General features: G+C 43.4%; 1 long non-coding RNA gene across 2 annotated transcripts in view; it reads left to right on the forward strand.

Annotated features, from left to right (window-relative positions):
- LOC144315198 (uncharacterized) overlaps positions 1-16,843 on the forward strand; it is a 60,423-nt gene that overhangs the window by 11,008 nt on the left and 32,572 nt on the right. The window contains exons 2-3 of one of the 2 annotated variants that reach the window (XR_013380958.1): positions 3,176-3,292; positions 3,378-3,484. The exons of the other annotated variant lie outside the window; for it this stretch is intronic. This is a non-coding gene — a long non-coding RNA (uncharacterized LOC144315198). Of the gene's footprint in view, positions 1-3,175; positions 3,293-3,377; positions 3,485-16,843 lie in introns of those variants that run through there. 2 annotated transcript variants of the gene reach the window in all.

Genomic DNA, 16,843 nt, shown 5'->3' on the forward strand with positions numbered 1-16,843 from the left:
AGCTCCACAAAGGAGATACACTTGCCAGACATCCCACTGTGCCTCTGTTCTATCAGATAGGATAACAGATTTTGATCTAAGCACAGACCCACCAACTGAGGGAAAAATTTATAATACTAGGATAAGGGGGACGCCTCAGTGGCTCAGCAGTTGAGCATCTGCCTTTGGCTCAGGGCGTGATCCTGGAGTCCCAGGATCCAGGCCCCTATTGGGCTCCCTGCATGGAGCCTGCTTCTCCCTCTGCTTATGTCTCTGCCTCTCTCTTTCTGTGTCTCTAATGAATAAACAAATAAAATCTTTTAAAAAATACTGGGAATAAGGACTTCTGCAATGAATGCATAGAATCTAGGAACATTCCATTTTCCACCACTGTTGATTCTACATGACTAAACTCAATTTATTCATTCTGTTATAGACCACAAAACCTTTTCAATATTAGGTCTCATTTACCATACTCCCTGTCAGTTGTATCCCAATATGTCACAATTATTAGAATATGTGGAGTTTTTTTCTCATGGGCACTTATTCTCTTCCCCTCAAAAAAAAAAAACATGAAAAGTTTATGATTAAAATAGTAAACCTAGAGAATGCACAAAAGTAAAAAGGAGAAAATAAAAATAATCTATAATCTTACCATCCATAGATATCATGGCATTGCTGTTCCTATTTTTTAAAAGATTTTATTTATTTATTCATGAGAGACACTGAGAGAGGCAGAGACATAGGCAGAGGGAGATGCAGGCTCCCTGTGGTGAGCCTGATGTGGGGCTCAATCCCAGGACTCCAAGATCATGACCCGAGCCAAAGGCAGATGCTTAACCACTGAGCCACCCAGGCGTCCCATCTTTTTTTTTTTTTTTTTTTTTAAGATTTTATTTAATTTGACAGAGACTGAGAGAGAGAGCACAAGCAACAGGGGGTGAATGAGAAGTAGGCTCTCTTCTGAGCAGGGAGATGGACATGGGACTTGTTCCCAGGGCCCTGGGACCGTGACCTGAGCCGAAGGCAGACGCTTAATAGACTGAATCACCCAGGCATCTTGCTACTATATCTATTTTGCTTTCCCTCTTCCCCTGTGAGTTTTTAAAAATTGAATTGTGATTCTATTTAATTTTTTGCCTTATTCTAAAAAGGTAAATGTTATAAACCAAGATTTAAGGTTTTACTATTGATTACTTTGATTAAAGAAATGAATAAGATAAAGTGAAATTTTAGTACAGGTAATACAAAGCATCCACTACTGCTGTTTCTTTCTTTGAGCCAACCAACCCAGGAAGCCTCTTTCAGAGACTAAACCCTTCCTACTCTATAGTCTCATCTATAGCTACAAGAAAAAGAAAACAATAAGACAAAAAAAAAATGCAAGCTGACATTTTCAATTTGTGTCCTGCCCCAGTGTAATGGAAACACGTTGCCTTCACTTCTAGGGAGTGCACGGCCAGGCGCTATGATTGGTAGGTTTCATTAGGACCTCAAGATGTTGGGAAGAAGGACAAATCATAAATGCCACTCAGTAATTCTGATTTTGGCTCAATTTTCGTCTCTACCCAAGAGATTTCTGCAAAATAACCCGTGGATAATTTGAACTAGGTTGGCCAACTCTTATTTCAAGAGACTTGAGAAATGGGGATTTATGATGACATTGCCTATTTTTCCATGCTGATGTTCACAATATGCTGTGTGAAAACACGTTGATCCTGCTCTATTTCATTCCACTAACAAGCTTGCCTTTCATGAGGCAGGACCACTTCGTGTAGGAAATTAGCTAACCAGCTTGATGTTGGCAAGAAAGACAGGCATATTAAATCTGATGTAGCAAAGAATCTAATGCAAACTTTTCTTAAAAATAAAGGCTATAGGGTAGCCTGGGTGGCTCCACGGTTTAGTGCTGCCTTCAGCCCAGGGTGTGATCTTGGTGACGAGGGATGGAGTCCCACATTGGGTTCCCTGCATGGAGCCTGCTTCTCCCTCTGCCTGTGTTTCTGCCTCTCTCTCTCTGTGTCTCTCATGAATAATTAAATAAAATCTTAAAAAAAAATAAAGACTATATATTTTTGAAAATGTATGATTAAGCAACATGTGTGCTGATTTCTGGAATATACATTGTCCCACTATTAAAGGAAATGTTTTGTTTGCTCTAACATCTCCCCTTTTATGCTTATGAGGGGAACAGAAATGTCAAATGAAGTACTACAGGGAAAACTGTCCATTCGCTTCAGGAGGAACTGAGGCAAATGGTAAGTTAACCAGTTGACAGGTAATGCTCTGTGTTCTTCTGAGATTTATAGTCTAATTTTGTAGCTTCAGCTGGATGGACTCAGTCACTTTGTACTGAGTCACTTTAGCAGTAGGAAAGCATCCAGACCCCTGTTGCTCGGTTGCACAACCACCTTGCAAGTAAGTCAATCTCTGTTAAGTCATAGGTGCCATAGGACTGATGATGGGCCCTGGAGACAAGGGCCTCCCTGGGCTCCCTTCCCAAGCCAGCAGCATGAACATTTAGTAAGATTGTCATAGAGACACAAATAGTACATCTCAGTCTGCAAATATAAGTGTACAAGAAAACTGGCTTTCTTTGCTTTCCAAACCTCTATTCAATGTTAATTTCGAGCCCCACTTCACTAGAATAGGACAGTGTCTTTTCAGTTAACCTGGAGTCTCCTCTCCTCACTGCCATCATCAAACTGGGGTTTAGGCTGGTTTGAAGAGATATGAATAAAGCCATCACACTGGAGCAAGGGTCCATCTAGTCCTTGGTTCACATCGGCATCCACTGTTCTATGCAGCCACCATTGGGACCTCCCTCACTGTGTCCATGTGACTGTTCCCTCAACTCCCCAACAATTATACTGCTGATTTTGTGCCCCACTTGGGGGTCCTAGAACTTCTGCTAGGGTCCAAGCTCTGTCTGCATAGTGTGGTCTTCTTGCTCATCTCAAAACCTAGCTCACTCACTTCCTGCAGGAGACTTCTCCTTGTCCCTCCAAAGCCCATCTCATCTCTTTTCCCTCTCAGATTCTACAGCATTCATCTGGCATTTGTCATGCAAGGATTGTCTTGTCCTTAAGCTTTCCATGAGTATCTGTAGGTCTTTCTAGGACAGGGCTCCATCACCTTTACCTTCAGTTCCTCATTAATATGCTTTCCTCAATTAAATTAGTACTCCGTCTTCCAGCTAAGATGTCCACAAGCTCGCATAGAGGATCAAAGACAGGAGATTCCGGTAACAGAGAGAAAATGCAGACACATGTTCCAGGTTATCAAGATTATGCACCAACAAACCAAAAACATGGTGTGTATATATTTTGTCTTCCACACTACACTATAAACTCAAAGGCAGTTCTCTGTTTTAATGATTTTTTTTTTATCTTTACCAGCATCCAGCCTGGTGACTCAGTTGATTGATGCGTCTGCTCTATGCCGATCTATTCCAAGTACCATGAAGAAATAAAAAGGAAATTAAAAAGTAAATAAAAATTCTGACCAAAACAATATTTCTTTTCAAGAAGCTAATTGGAAAACCACATAGACAGAAATGATGAATAGATAAGCTTGAATAATGGGCTCCTCTATCATTTCTATCAGTAACACAGCAAGTTCAATTTAGTTCAGTTGGGGTTGTTTCATTTCTGCAAAATGCTCCTGCACTAGGCCTGGTCATAAAGTTACATTTGGTATGACTGCTTGGAAATTCCTAGTGGGTAGCGCTGTTACATAGTTATAAACTGGAACACAGATACACAACAAACTACTATTTTCTTAAAATGAAATACTCATTTCAAGAGGTACCCTAAGGCCCCAACTTACCCCTAGCTAGAGAAGGGAAACGTATTAGGTATGGTGCTTTCAGGTAGGCCCGAAGTGAGCTAAATCTCTGAAGCCAGGAAGCTCATCAAACACTCAAACTCAATTTTACCTCAATAAAAAAAAAAATAAATAAATAAAAATTAAAAAAAAGAGAGAGGCAAAATTTTCAAAGAGGAAAACCAAAAACAAAACAGATGCCACTTTTGGATAGTTAAGTAAGAAGAATTCTATGCTTGTTGTTGTATGCAGACCTTTATTAAAACCTGAGTCACTGCTATTTGGATAGGTCTTGCACAGAGTACACATATACACTCTTGTGTTAACCGAGACACTTTTGGCAGTAAAAGGAAGCATTATTATTACTAATTACTCCGTGACAACAACAGACCTAAAGCTGGAGTATGGCCACCCTATTCCTGCAATGCAGTCAAAGTGAAGGAAAAGAATTAGGGCAAACCAAAGCATAAAGCCACCTCAGACCCCTGAAATCTCTTTGCAACGAAATAGCAAACCACAGTAGACCCAGAAACAGATTTCAGCCCCTTTGTAGTCAGTGGCAAACAGTTTCCTCAGAATAATTTCACAAACTTTTCTGCCACTTGCATGGTTTATCTTTTGCAAATTTTCTGAAATGGGGCTTTACTGTTCCCAGATCTGGACTCATCACGATGTTTACTTGTCTTTGGGCTGGTGAGAAAATAACTTTAAAAAATGGTGAATATTAGATGCCAAGAAGACAGTATTATTTCCGTATGTTTGCATGGGACGTTGAATTTGTGAGCACTGCTGAGTACTGAATATATACATAAGTAACATCCCTATAGGCTATTTTAGTAACACTATACATCAATTCCTTTGGTAAAGCAGGACACACATACTTATTGTAGACAATTTTAAAAACAATAAAGATGTACAGAAAAAAATGGAATCACCTGTAAACCCATCACCTAGAGAGAAAACATGTTGGTATATTTCTATTTGTGTATTTCAGATAGTTGAGATTCTACCGCATATGTACTTTCTTCTTTTTCTACTTACTATTATACCACTATTGATACCTATTATTATACAACTTTAATAGTCATTCAATATTCAATAGTGATGACATCTAATGTTTGTAGATGCTAATATATATCATATAATTTATCCATGTGACAGTCCTACGAGGTAGGTGATTTTATTAACGCAATTTGCAGATGAAGAAATTGGGCAGATATGGGTTAGGAAACTTGCTCAAGGTTTCACTAGAATTAAGTGCAGAATCGGGGTTGAATCAAGTCTGAGCAATCCTAGAGCCCAGGTGCTAAACAACAGGCTGTGCCGTATCAGGTCTTGGTTTTGCAAACAGAAGCACTTAGGTATTTTCAATATGAAGGACTTCAAATACAGGAAATGTAAGGTTTCTACGACCTGTATACACCTCCCATTGGAAGAGAGCAATAATCAATCAGGAAAGCCCCAGATCTAGAAACACAAGTATTTCAGCGATGCCACTACTGCTGAGCTCAGCTCCCTGTGGCCCCCGAGAGCTGCTGGCACCCCCCCATACCAGCCATTTGCTGATGCTCACACTCACACCTAGAGCCTCCGCCACAACCGGTGGCCTATCCTTTGCTTCTGACTTGCAAACCTCAAAAAGTGCCACCCACTGATGATATCCGACACCTGCTGCCAAGGAAATCTGAGAAATACAGTTTCTAGGCTCTCAGCGCCTGGGGTGCCAGGCAATGCGTAGCCAGACAGGGCAGCTAAGGAGAGGCAGAGGTAAGATCAGGGCCCCCCGTTACGAGACAAATCATACTCCACTTAATTTTCTCGATAGTTGTACATTTCAGTTATTTCTCCGACCTTGGGCGACAAAGGAGACAGCGGCAGCTCAGGCCGCACGGCTCACGTCCGCACCTGCGTGCCTCCCACACACGCATCTCAGCTGTGCCTGGAGTCGGGGCCGCGCTCGGGGCCTCCCCGCCTTCACTCCGGCTCCTGCCTTGTGACGAGCCGCACCGCCGCTGGAGGGCAGCACCTGCCCGCCGACCTGCAGCGGGCGCCCCGGGGTAGGGCCCGGGCCCGGGCCCACGTCTGCGGACCCTTCGGCCGCCCAGGCGCGCCCCCAGGCCCCTCCCCAGGCCCGGAAGGGTGCCCGCGCCTTCCCCCGCGTCCGTGCTGAGCACCCGACGGAGCTTCCCTGCAGGCGGGGCTCCTTTCTGGAAGAGCTTCTGCAGCCTGTGTGGGTGGCTCCGCCTTGAGGGTGGACTGACCGGTGGGCGCGGGTGGGAGGCAGACGCTTCTCTGCCGCCCTGATGCCCCACCTCCGGCTCTCGAGTCCAGGCCAGGCACCCCCGCCCCCGCCCCCGCGCCCCAAACACGGGAAGCTCCTTCCGTGAAAATCGGCTCATGCAAAGGGACACGATTAACTGCCAACTGACCTTTCATGGCACGTGGATTTATGGTCTGAGCCCTCAGGTTCTCCATACCCAGGGCCACAAGGGAAATTTTGGGCATCGCTCTTTGTCCACGTTCTTCCCAGAGATTCCTAAATAATGGAATTACTGTATAAAGGAGAGGAAACATTATTAAGGTTGTGATACTTATTGGCAATTTGGTTTCAAAAACTTTTACCAATTGATACACCCAGCAGCTAGTAACAGTGCTTCTCCTTGAGTCCTGGCTCACTGCAACTTCTGCTGGATGGCATTTGATCTGCATCTATTTATCTACTTACCATCTATGTAGTATTGCCCATATATATACATATATATGATATATATAAAATTATATAATATAAATATCTTATTATATAACATATATCAGAATATATGTTTCCCACAAGCTGCTTCATTCTCCATGCTAAAGTGAATCATGCCCCAATCCTGTCTCTCGCATATATCCTTGCAGCTCCAAAGACCAAACGTTTTCTAAAAATGTGAGGAAAGTAACATCCCCAGCATATTCGTTTAGTCAATTACCATAATTGTGGCAATTGTAATTGTTGACTGAATGCAAAGTGTTCTTCCACAAGTTGTAGGGGTGTGTCACTAAGGAGTAGGTTGAGCTGTGAGTGACCAAAATCCCAGTGGTTTAAACCATATACATTTTTTTTTTCTCTTTGTCATAGCAACAGCCAGCAGTTAAGCAGGGTCTTACGTGCTACGAGATCCACTGAACAGGTTTATTCCACCTTTCGTTCCCAAGTTTGCATCCACATTCCATCCAGCAGGAAGGAGAAAGGGGAGGCATGCTTCTGTTTTCTAGAAGATATTTGACAGAAGTTGTACAAGAACCCTTCCTCGTAGAGCTCGGTGCCCAGAAGTAGTCATAGAGGCAAGCTCAGCTGCAAAGAGGGTGGGAAGTACAATCTTCTGTCCAAGTGATCATTTTCCAGCTAAACATCAGATGAGTTCTATAGAGAACAGGCACCAAGGAACACATAGTCGTCCCTGTCCCAAAAGCACAAAAGTACAATATATAATTTTTGCACTTAAATGAGACAATTTGCTTATTTCCTGGAAAGCCTGTACTCCTCTTTTAACATAGAAAATACAGTCCTGTGGGTTAGAGCCCATTGTTTTTCTTTCTTTTAATTACAGTCTGCTTTTCCTTTGACATAGATTATAGTTTCAGAGGTATTTCAAATTTATTTTGGACTTCAAATGGCTGTAATTTCTCATGCTTTGCTCCCTTTCCTAGACTGGCTTTCCTGTCTCACCATTAACTGGTCTGAGAATAAACACTCAGATGGAGCAGGTGAGGTGTGAGCCTGGAAGTTTGCTTCATATTTTTCCTTGACAAAAGAAAGATGAAAATGTACTATAAAATATCAGGAAGCAGAGAAAGAAACTGAGAAGAAAGAGACAGCAGGTCTCTGTGATGAGCAATGAATATAACCTCCATCATTCAAATTAAAAAGCCCAATTTGGACAGGTCAAGGAGCTTTGATGGAAAGATACATCAGTAGACTTGGCAATTTACAGACAGGATCCCATCATGGTATTATATCTATCTTGTACATCTCCTTAAATAAACAGCAGCTCAAAATTAAGACAGTATAGTTTCATAAAGTACTGGCCAAATAAGACTGTGCTATAAGTTTTATGGATTAGTGAGCTTAAGCAAAGAATAGTCATTAGCTTGAGCGATGGATCCCGGAAGTCTTGAGTCTGCTTATCATCTCAGACCACTTGGTGAATAGTCTTTCTGTTGCCCAATTGGTGGGGCCAGAGTTCTCTATTTAATTATTTGCCCATCTTTATTTTCAGTGTTCTCATCCCTCTCCAAAACCATATATTCATGCAGTGTGCTTTGTTCAAGAATACTCTCGAAATGAAGCAGTTTGTGTATAGTTGATACAGTGATGATGAAATTGAAGTTTAGAGTATCCATTGTAGTAAGTTGCAGAGAGAGCACTTGAACCCAAGCCCTCAGACTTCCTGCTCAAGGTTCAAGTGCTGATCTTTTAGGGATTCAAACCCTGAAAATTCTTCCAAGGTCAGGGGATTCAGGTCAGCCCAATCTGAGTTGTGCTTGTAGGCTTTTAGCCACTGGTTAAGACTGGCTTCCACCCCACCCCTAGCTTTGGGTGAATTATTATTAAAGGTGTACAGATTCAGTCAAAAGTTGTCTGGAAAGAGATTTAATTTATACCCTCAGCATTTGAGGAGGTCTTTTTAAGAATATACAAGTAAATAAGAAGAGGATGCACAGAAAAATCCAATGAGGTGGATCTGATGAGTCCTGAAGTTTGGGCAGAAGGGGGTTAGCATGGGATCTGAGGACTTAAGACAGTCTGGGAATTGCTGGTGAGGGTGTAAGTCTTTGGAGTCATTAGATGCTCATTCACAACAGTGACTCCTCACAACAGGAGTCATCAGGCTTTTGAAATTTTTGACATTTTTAAAAAACTGGTTTACAGTAGTTTGCGTTGATACCCTTTGTTCAAATAGAGCTCTGTTTTTCTGGCACCGAAGCAAATTTGGGTTTGGTTCGTGGATGAAGAAACAACCTATGAGAAGGGTCCGGAGAGGCTCCCTCCACTTTTGCCTGAGGAGATGCAGGCAGGGAGGAGGATGGGGTAGGGACTGTTTTCTTTATTTTACAGTTGAGAGCCTGCCCAAGGTCATACAGTGAGGGGGGACTGGGATGAAAATAGAACTCAGGTGTCCCGACTTCTAGGCCAGCACTCTTTCCATTATGCTGCAGTTGTCTGCTTCCAAGAGACCCACATCTGATGCCCAGAAAATGCCATGCAGAAGACTACTGTGACTATTCTAAGTTTAAGTCAGAGGAGGGGGGTGGTGTATGATGAGTTGAGCCAGGAGAGGACTGTGGGGATGCCATCCTGACATCCTGGATATGGAGTCTTTTTTTTTTTTTTATGGCTTATGCCACTCCAATTGGCATAAACAAGGCATAGCTGAAGATTAAATGTCCTGAACATTATTAGTCCATTAGGTCTCTCGATACTTTCTCCCAGAATTCTCTGGTATTTTACATTCTGAATCAAGTTTTGTTTATTAAATTTCTTGCATGCTCGTGAAGTGATGTCCCCTTCACTGCCTTTTTTCAAGGAGCAAATATTCTCTCATATACTTTGGAAAGGAAAAAAAAACTTTCTGTCCAGAAGTCAAGTCAAGAAAAAATTGTGTTGCCATCCCCTTCCCCTGCCTTGGGCGACCAACTTATCTTTGTCTGCCTGGGACTTTCTCAGCTGAAAACCCCATGTTGTCCCTTTAAGCCAGGACAAACTGAGGTTGTTGATCATCCTTCTATGACACAATTTTCTGCATTGGCTCCTCTTGCTGCCTCAGGAGGTAATGAAGCAGACCCTGCAAAATGCTTTGTCCTCACTAGAAAGACATTTACCTACATCTAACAAAGGCAGAAGGGTTGGTGGACTGGGCTGGATAGCCTGTGCTCTACGGGATAAAGAGAGTCCCCATGAAGATGAAGGGTAGATTTTCCCAGGCCTGGGCTTCCTGGTATGATTTGAGAAGCTCCTTTGGGTGGAAGAGAGTGGCTGTAGCGGGTCAGAGGTGAGGGAAGAAAGTAGGTGCCATTCACCCTTGCCTGCAGGAAAGTAGAACTATTCCATTACCCCAAGGAAAATTCTTGTTTCCAGGGTAGAACATTCTAGAAAAGTCTGAAAGGGAGCAATTACCTACAATATCAGTTAGCCAAGGGGCAATTGAGAAGACTTACTACAAACCAGTTTGTTCTTCATTTCTCTTGGTTGGCTTTCCTGGGCCCACAGTAGGGTCACAGGCAGCCTGTACCTGCAGGTCAGGTGAGGCTCTGTGCTGGAAGAGAGGTTAAAGTGCATGCAGGGGATCCCCTTCCCAAGTGTTCCTGTTTTCTTGGGAAGAAAAGTTCCCTGTTCCTGATTAGGTAAGGCTGCCTTTCTGACCTGTCACAGAGTACTTGCTGCTGCTAGATTTGTTGTTTTGGAGCATGGCTATTTGACAGCTCCAGAGGGGAAGACAACCTAGCAAGCAGCATTTCAGATTTCACTGTCTGGCCAGAAGTTTGGATATCAGAGAAGATGAATTCACTGCATGCCTGTATGGGGCTTATGTAACCTGCAGGCAGCAGCTCAGTGCAGCGCAGGGGCCGCCACGAGGGGGTAGGGAACCTGCCGACAGGCACCGCACTGCAGATCCCAGCTGGGAGAGCATGCTTGGAGGTTCAGTGACTGTATTACCGCAATGCAGAGCCAGCAGCAGTGATGGAGGAGGGAGTCCAGGAGCCCCTGGCGTTGGTGCTGGGGCTCCAAGCTCTAATTTGGCAAGGCCAGGGGGTGGGGCTGGGGGAGTGGGGAAGCCTGCCTTCTGGTCCATTTTTGACAATAGGTGGGGGCAAGCTGTGTGGGAGGGAGCTCAGGAGACAAAGGAGAGGAACAAGTCAGAGGCCTTGGAGCTGTTTTGTTGGAGAGTAAGGGATTAAGGCAGCAAGCCTTCTTAACTGATTAGCAGCGCGATTGCTCTCCAGGGGCCTCTTCCCCAAATTCTTTCTTCCTTACAACCGCAGCCACACTCCTCCCCATCTTTGACTCTCCTAAGCCACAGCCCACAGCTCCCCATCCCAGCACCCAGTAATTACCAGAAGCTCTGCTGGAGTCATCATGTTTGGGGACAGTCAGCATCTCAGCTGAGTAGGCACCTCCATGTTGCGACAATCAGGTGGTTGCAATTCCACAATATTTATTTGACTTTATTCTGCCCAAGGAATGAGGTTAGGTCCATCAGGGCATACTACTGCCCTCTCGGTATTGTGGGATAATGGTAAGAAATAGGACAAGGTCCCAGATCAATAAAGCACATAGCCAAACATTGACCCTGCAAACCTTAAGGGAGATACAAAGTGCTGCACCTTTTTTCTGTAGGTTCAAATACTTAACATCTTTAAAAAAAAAAAAAAAACTTTATTTAGGGGTGCCTGGGTGACTCAGTTAAGCATCTGCCTTCAGCTTAGGTCATTATACTGGGGTCCTGCGATGGATCCTGCTTTGGGCTCACTGCTGAGCAAGGAACCTGCTTCTCCCTCTCACTCTGCTGCTCCCCCTATTTGTGCTCTCTCTGTCAAATAAACAAATACAATCTTTAAAAAAAATTTAAAAATGATTTATTTATTTGAGAGAGAGCAAGAAAGTGTGAGAGAGCCAGCAAGTGGGGGAGGGTTAGAGGGTGAGAATCCTCAAGCAGACTACCTACTGAGCCCCGAGACTCACAGGGAGCTCCCTCCCAAGATCCTGAGATCATTACCTGAGCTGAAACCAGGAGTCAGACGCTTACCAGCTTAACCAACTGAGCCATCCAGATGCAACGCCTTTTCTTCCAGCTGATATGGAGGAACAAAATGTGAGCTATTTTCTCTGATTTCTGCAAATCTGATTGGGTTGTCAATAGGACAGAAGTTATAAGTTGATTTCAGCTTCTATCCAACTTCAATAAATTCACTCTTTTTGTTATGATTGAGAAAGCTGGACTTTAAAATCAGATGGACCTGGATATAAATCTTAGCCTACCGTTTACTTGCTTTATGTTACTGGGCAAGTAACCTCACTATCAGTTTTCTCAACTTCTAAATTGGGCTCAAGTAAAAAGAGGTTAAGAGCTCTGAAGTTAGAATGTCTGGGTTTAAATGGGAATCTACCACTCATTAGCTGCATGACCTTGGGTAAGTTGCTGAACCTCTTGGTATCTTAGTTTAGAAAGTGGACATATTAATTCCTCCTACCTCCTAGTGTTGCTTTAATGATTAAATAGGTTTTGTCTGTTTTTTTTAAAGATTTCATTTATTTATTCGTGAGAGACAGAGAGAGAGAGAGAGAGAGAGAGAGGCTGAGACACGAGCAGAGGGAGAAGCAGGCTCCATGCAGGGAGCCTGATTGTGGGACTTGATCCCAGGACTCCTGGATCACGCCCTGAGCCAAAGACAGATGCTCAACCTCTGAGCCACCCAGGTGTCCCTAAATATGTTAACATATGCTTAGAACTTAAAATAGTGGCTAGTTGAGAACAAGTGTTTTCTAATAATGATAATAATTACAATATATTGTAATTACAATATTATAATTACAATAATAACAATAATTTCATCACAAGATTGCTATGATGTATAAAATTAGACAGCACATAAAAGTACCAGGAAAATAAATATGAATATGTGTGACTATCTCCTCCTATTACTTATAATGAGTAAGGAAACAACAAAAGAGCCCTTCTGTGCTAGTATTCTGTACCACAGAATTAAATGTAGCATGAACTGATAATATTTCCTTCTTCTGCCACTTTTCCTTTAAGAAAATGGAAAGTAGAATTGATATAGGGAATGATTATTAATATGATATAATAGCTCTTAGCATTATGATTTAAAGTTATGCTAAAGTACAATTTTCAAAAATGTAATAATTATGACTCACATACAAATACAAAAATGAAAAATTTCAAACATTTTATTTAACCCATTGGTTAGGGAATGAGTAAGATGGTAACCTCTGTTCCAAGGATAATCTGAAGAACACAAAGACACGTGCAGTCAGGATCGCAGAATGGAATTTGTTAATAGATATAGCACTGGTTCGGTCTAGAGTGGCAGTCAAATATGATGTTTGGAGTTAACTTTTTTACAGGATGGAAGTAAATCAAATCTCTACCCACAAAATTCATTTGCATTTCTGTAGATAAGGATCAGTTGCTTTACTATCAGTTTTCCAAGGCTTAACTTGTTTTCCTACAGAGCTGTAAAGTTGTCTAGTGAGTGGAAACAGTTGAAGATGCACCATTCTGTGGAATCCAATAATCCTCAGAGAGTCTATGCGCCTATGGCAGGTCATCACTGAAAGAGCACCCAGTAAGGTCCTTAATAATTAAAGATGAACCAAATAATAAAGTACATTCTACATTGGAAAGAGGGGACATTTGTCAGTTGATTGTGTCAAATGAGGTGAACGTACATTTGTGAAGTTACTTTACCTACCACTTTGGGTCCCCAGCATCAAGACTACCTTCCTTAAGATGAGAAACTGTTTTGAGGTGGCAGGTGACACCAGGATAGCTGATACCAGCCGCTAGCTACATGTTGCTGATACACTTGTCAGAGAGGTTTTATGGCCTGCTGACTCTTCTTCTAGAGGCACCAAAGCCTTGAGAGAGGAGTCATGCCACAAGTCTTCAAGGCAGTGAGATAGAAACCTGACGTTGGTGGGGAGGCAGGTAGGGTATGGAGGACCTAGACTCCTGTGAACTGATCCACAAAAAGCCACTGGGCCACAAGCTCCCCATGGCTTCTTGGCTTCCCTAGCACCATCTATCATAAGTCCATGAACCATATTAGGCACCATATTCAGCCTCCATGATGAAGCAAGAGACTCTTTTTTCCAACTCCTTGGGATATAAGCATGGGCTAGTAGAAACACTGAGAATTAGCATGATTAGGATTTCTTGGAAAGGTCTCCTAAGAACACAGGCTGAGTTTTCCCTTAGTTCTTAAAGGGGAGCTAGCTGTATTGTCCAAAGCATGGTTTGGGAGCCCCTAAATAACAATCACATCTGCCCTCAAACTGCTGAACGTGAGAACATTTAAATAATCAGTAAGTCAAACTCTTTCTTGCCTCCTTTATTTGGGGGTGAGAACAGACAGTTTCTCAGAGGCATCCTTGGGAGGAAGCAAGTGAGAGAGAAATGGCAGATGGTATGGTCCTCTGTGATGCTGAGTGATATGGCATATCTACTACAGGGTTCTCTAATTCCTTCTGATTTGGGGGAATGAGGAGAAGTGGAGGAAAACATGGTGGAATCAATCAAATATGATTTATTCACAGGCAGGCAAGGAGACAGTTTCCTTTCCTCTCTTCCTTACCAGGACCATGTAATTGAGTCTAATGGGAAGTGATTGTAGGGGGAGTTCAGAGGCTGTTTTCAGGTGTCCTTGCCCAAAGACAGCAATCAAAATGCAGATGAGGCAGATGAGCTTTCTCTATCTTACCATAGGAAAGGGACACAGACTCTTGATAATGAAGGGGAAAATGGCAAATGGATGTTTACTGTGGCTTCTCTGTCCGCAGATGGTCACTGGTGTGGTCATGGGGGATGGAGGGCCAGCAGACACGCTCCGTGTCCTGAACTGATGCCACCCTGTATTGACTGCCTGCTGTCTGCTCGGAGAGGCTAAGTGCTGCACTAATGCCGTCTTTTCACACTGTGGAAGAGGGGCAGGAGGCCAAGGGATCTTGTTTCTTCCTTTATTTGCCTCAACCTGAACAAAGATCCTGTTTTTTCCTCCCTTTGCCAGCTAAGCGGCTTTCCCCAAAGTACACCAGGCCATTGGGATTTTTCTAACCAGAAGGGGCAATTCGGTGCTTTGCAATTTGGCAGCACTAGAGATCCACTCTCATTTTGACCTTCAATCTAAATAATTAGAGCCTTCTCATCTAACTAAACAAAGAAGATCTGGGGCAGCATGGGACAGAATTAGAAATAACCCACCAGGAGATCAGAACTCAGCCTGAGGAGGACAGCACCGTGCTATAACCCAAATGGGAGAAACTAATCAAATGGAGGCCGAGATGCCTCCCGATCTGCATTTTTTTTTTAAACAGAAAAATGACTTTCAACAAACCCTTCCAACAGACAGATCAACCTAGGATGAAATTTCCAGTGCCCCTCCTTCCCTGCCAGGAATAATAAATAGTCCTAGGCTGAGCAGCTGCTGGGCATCACTTAGGGCTGTTTCCTTCCATCCAGTCCTGGGAGAGCCCCAGAGCCCCTCCCCTCCCTCCTGGCCAGTGCTGCTAAATTTAGCTCTTCCAACATGTGCACAGTCTATATTTAGTGCCTAAGAGTCAGAGCTCAGTGTACAATTCATCAAGCCATCAGTCATCTCTCTATCCAAGCGACATGTAGAGAAAAATCCTTCCAAAGACTAGCTTGCTCTCCACTAGGGTGGAAGCCATTCTAAGAACAGGGAATTCACAGGGCCAAAGGGGTTTTCTCTGTACCCGGTGGTGTCAGGAGTGCCTGAGATTGCCAGGCACACAGCCAACAAGCAGAGCATGTCTCCAGAGAGCCAGAGGGCAGAGGGAAGATGAATGAAGGAAGTAGGACTCAGAGAAAGCCTGCAGGCCCTGCTGCATTTATTCTGTCCCCGTTGAAATTGCAGGCAACTGGGTGTGGATCTTAAGTCTCTAGCTTAGATGTCACTTCTTCATGGAAATTGCCTTAAGACCACTCAAAGTGGATTAGGAGCCCCCCACCCCCCCCCTTTGGACCCTGCCTGTACACAGTATTTCCTCTGGCACACTGTATGGAAACTATCCCCTCACATTGTAATGTGCAAATAAATCACTTGGGACGTTATTAAAATGAAAGTTCTCATTCTGTGTATCTGGGCCTCAGATCTTGCATTTCTAATGATCTTTGGGGGTAAGATTGGTAGGGCAGAGGTTATACCAGCTTCACCAGCTGGTTGCAAATTCAGACATTGCCTCAAGGTCTGAGCTTGTAAGTTCAAGGGTGAAGGTATTACAAGAGGGGTGTTGGGAAAAGAGGAAAGTGACTGGTTTTCATTTACCATTCCTACCCCCTCTCCCTCAACCTACTACCACCACCATGACTGCAGACAAGTAGGACTGTACCCAAGTGAAGGAGAGATCTCAGTACATGGGAAAGGTTTATGTTCATGAATTTCAATTCAGGCTCTGAACTCTTCCACTGTCCCACCTGGAGACCTTTCTTTTATCAGAGCAAGCAATACTGCAGAGGTCCCTAAATAGGAGTTGCAACCACAGCCGGGGCTGGTGTGGAGGGGCCTGAGAGTTTTTCCACTGCAGAGGGGCATCCCTAATGGTATAGCCCAATGGGGAGGTAGGAAGAGGTTTCAGTACACAAGTAAATTGACAACAAAGAATGATGAAAGATAAAGTACACCAGACAATTGAGAAAATTTCATTCAGGCTATTGCAATAAAGAGAGAGTTTGTTCATGAGCAATGTTTCAAAGAAAAGGAAAGTGATCTGACATCATGGAGACAAATAAATGAGAATCATGAGAATGGTCTTATCTAAGAATATTTAGAGTATCAGAACATGGTGGTCTTCACAGTTAGCTAAAATGGGGTTGGGGATTTCTGAGAACAAATGAATGGGAGAATTTCTGGACCTTTGTTCTTTTCCAGGAACATAGGACACAGGTGAGTTATAATCGGTCAGAGTATAAGGTGGTGACAGTGAAGTGTGGAGTGGGGGTTGCTGTGGGGGCAAGAGCAACCCATGCATGCCTCAAAACTCAGATAAGCAAGAGATGTCTATGGACCAGCATTACCTGGAAGCAGTGGTATTGTGGAGCTGGCTGGAACCTGCAGTGGAGAGCTCATCGTTCAACATACAGCTGGTTGCTCAACCATCGGTAGGTTGAAATTGGCCATGGTGGGAGTATTTATACCATGAAAATTGGCAAACACTGTAAATCAGTGTTCCTCTTCTGCCCACTCATCTACAGAGCTTACACATTTATCAGCAGCCCACTGCCCAGAAGGCCCTGTGGAG

The sequence above is a fragment of the Canis aureus genome, chromosome 6 (genome assembly GCF_053574225.1).
Source record: "Canis aureus isolate CA01 chromosome 6, VMU_Caureus_v.1.0, whole genome shotgun sequence".
Taxonomy (NCBI): Eukaryota; Metazoa; Chordata; class Mammalia; order Carnivora; family Canidae; genus Canis; species Canis aureus.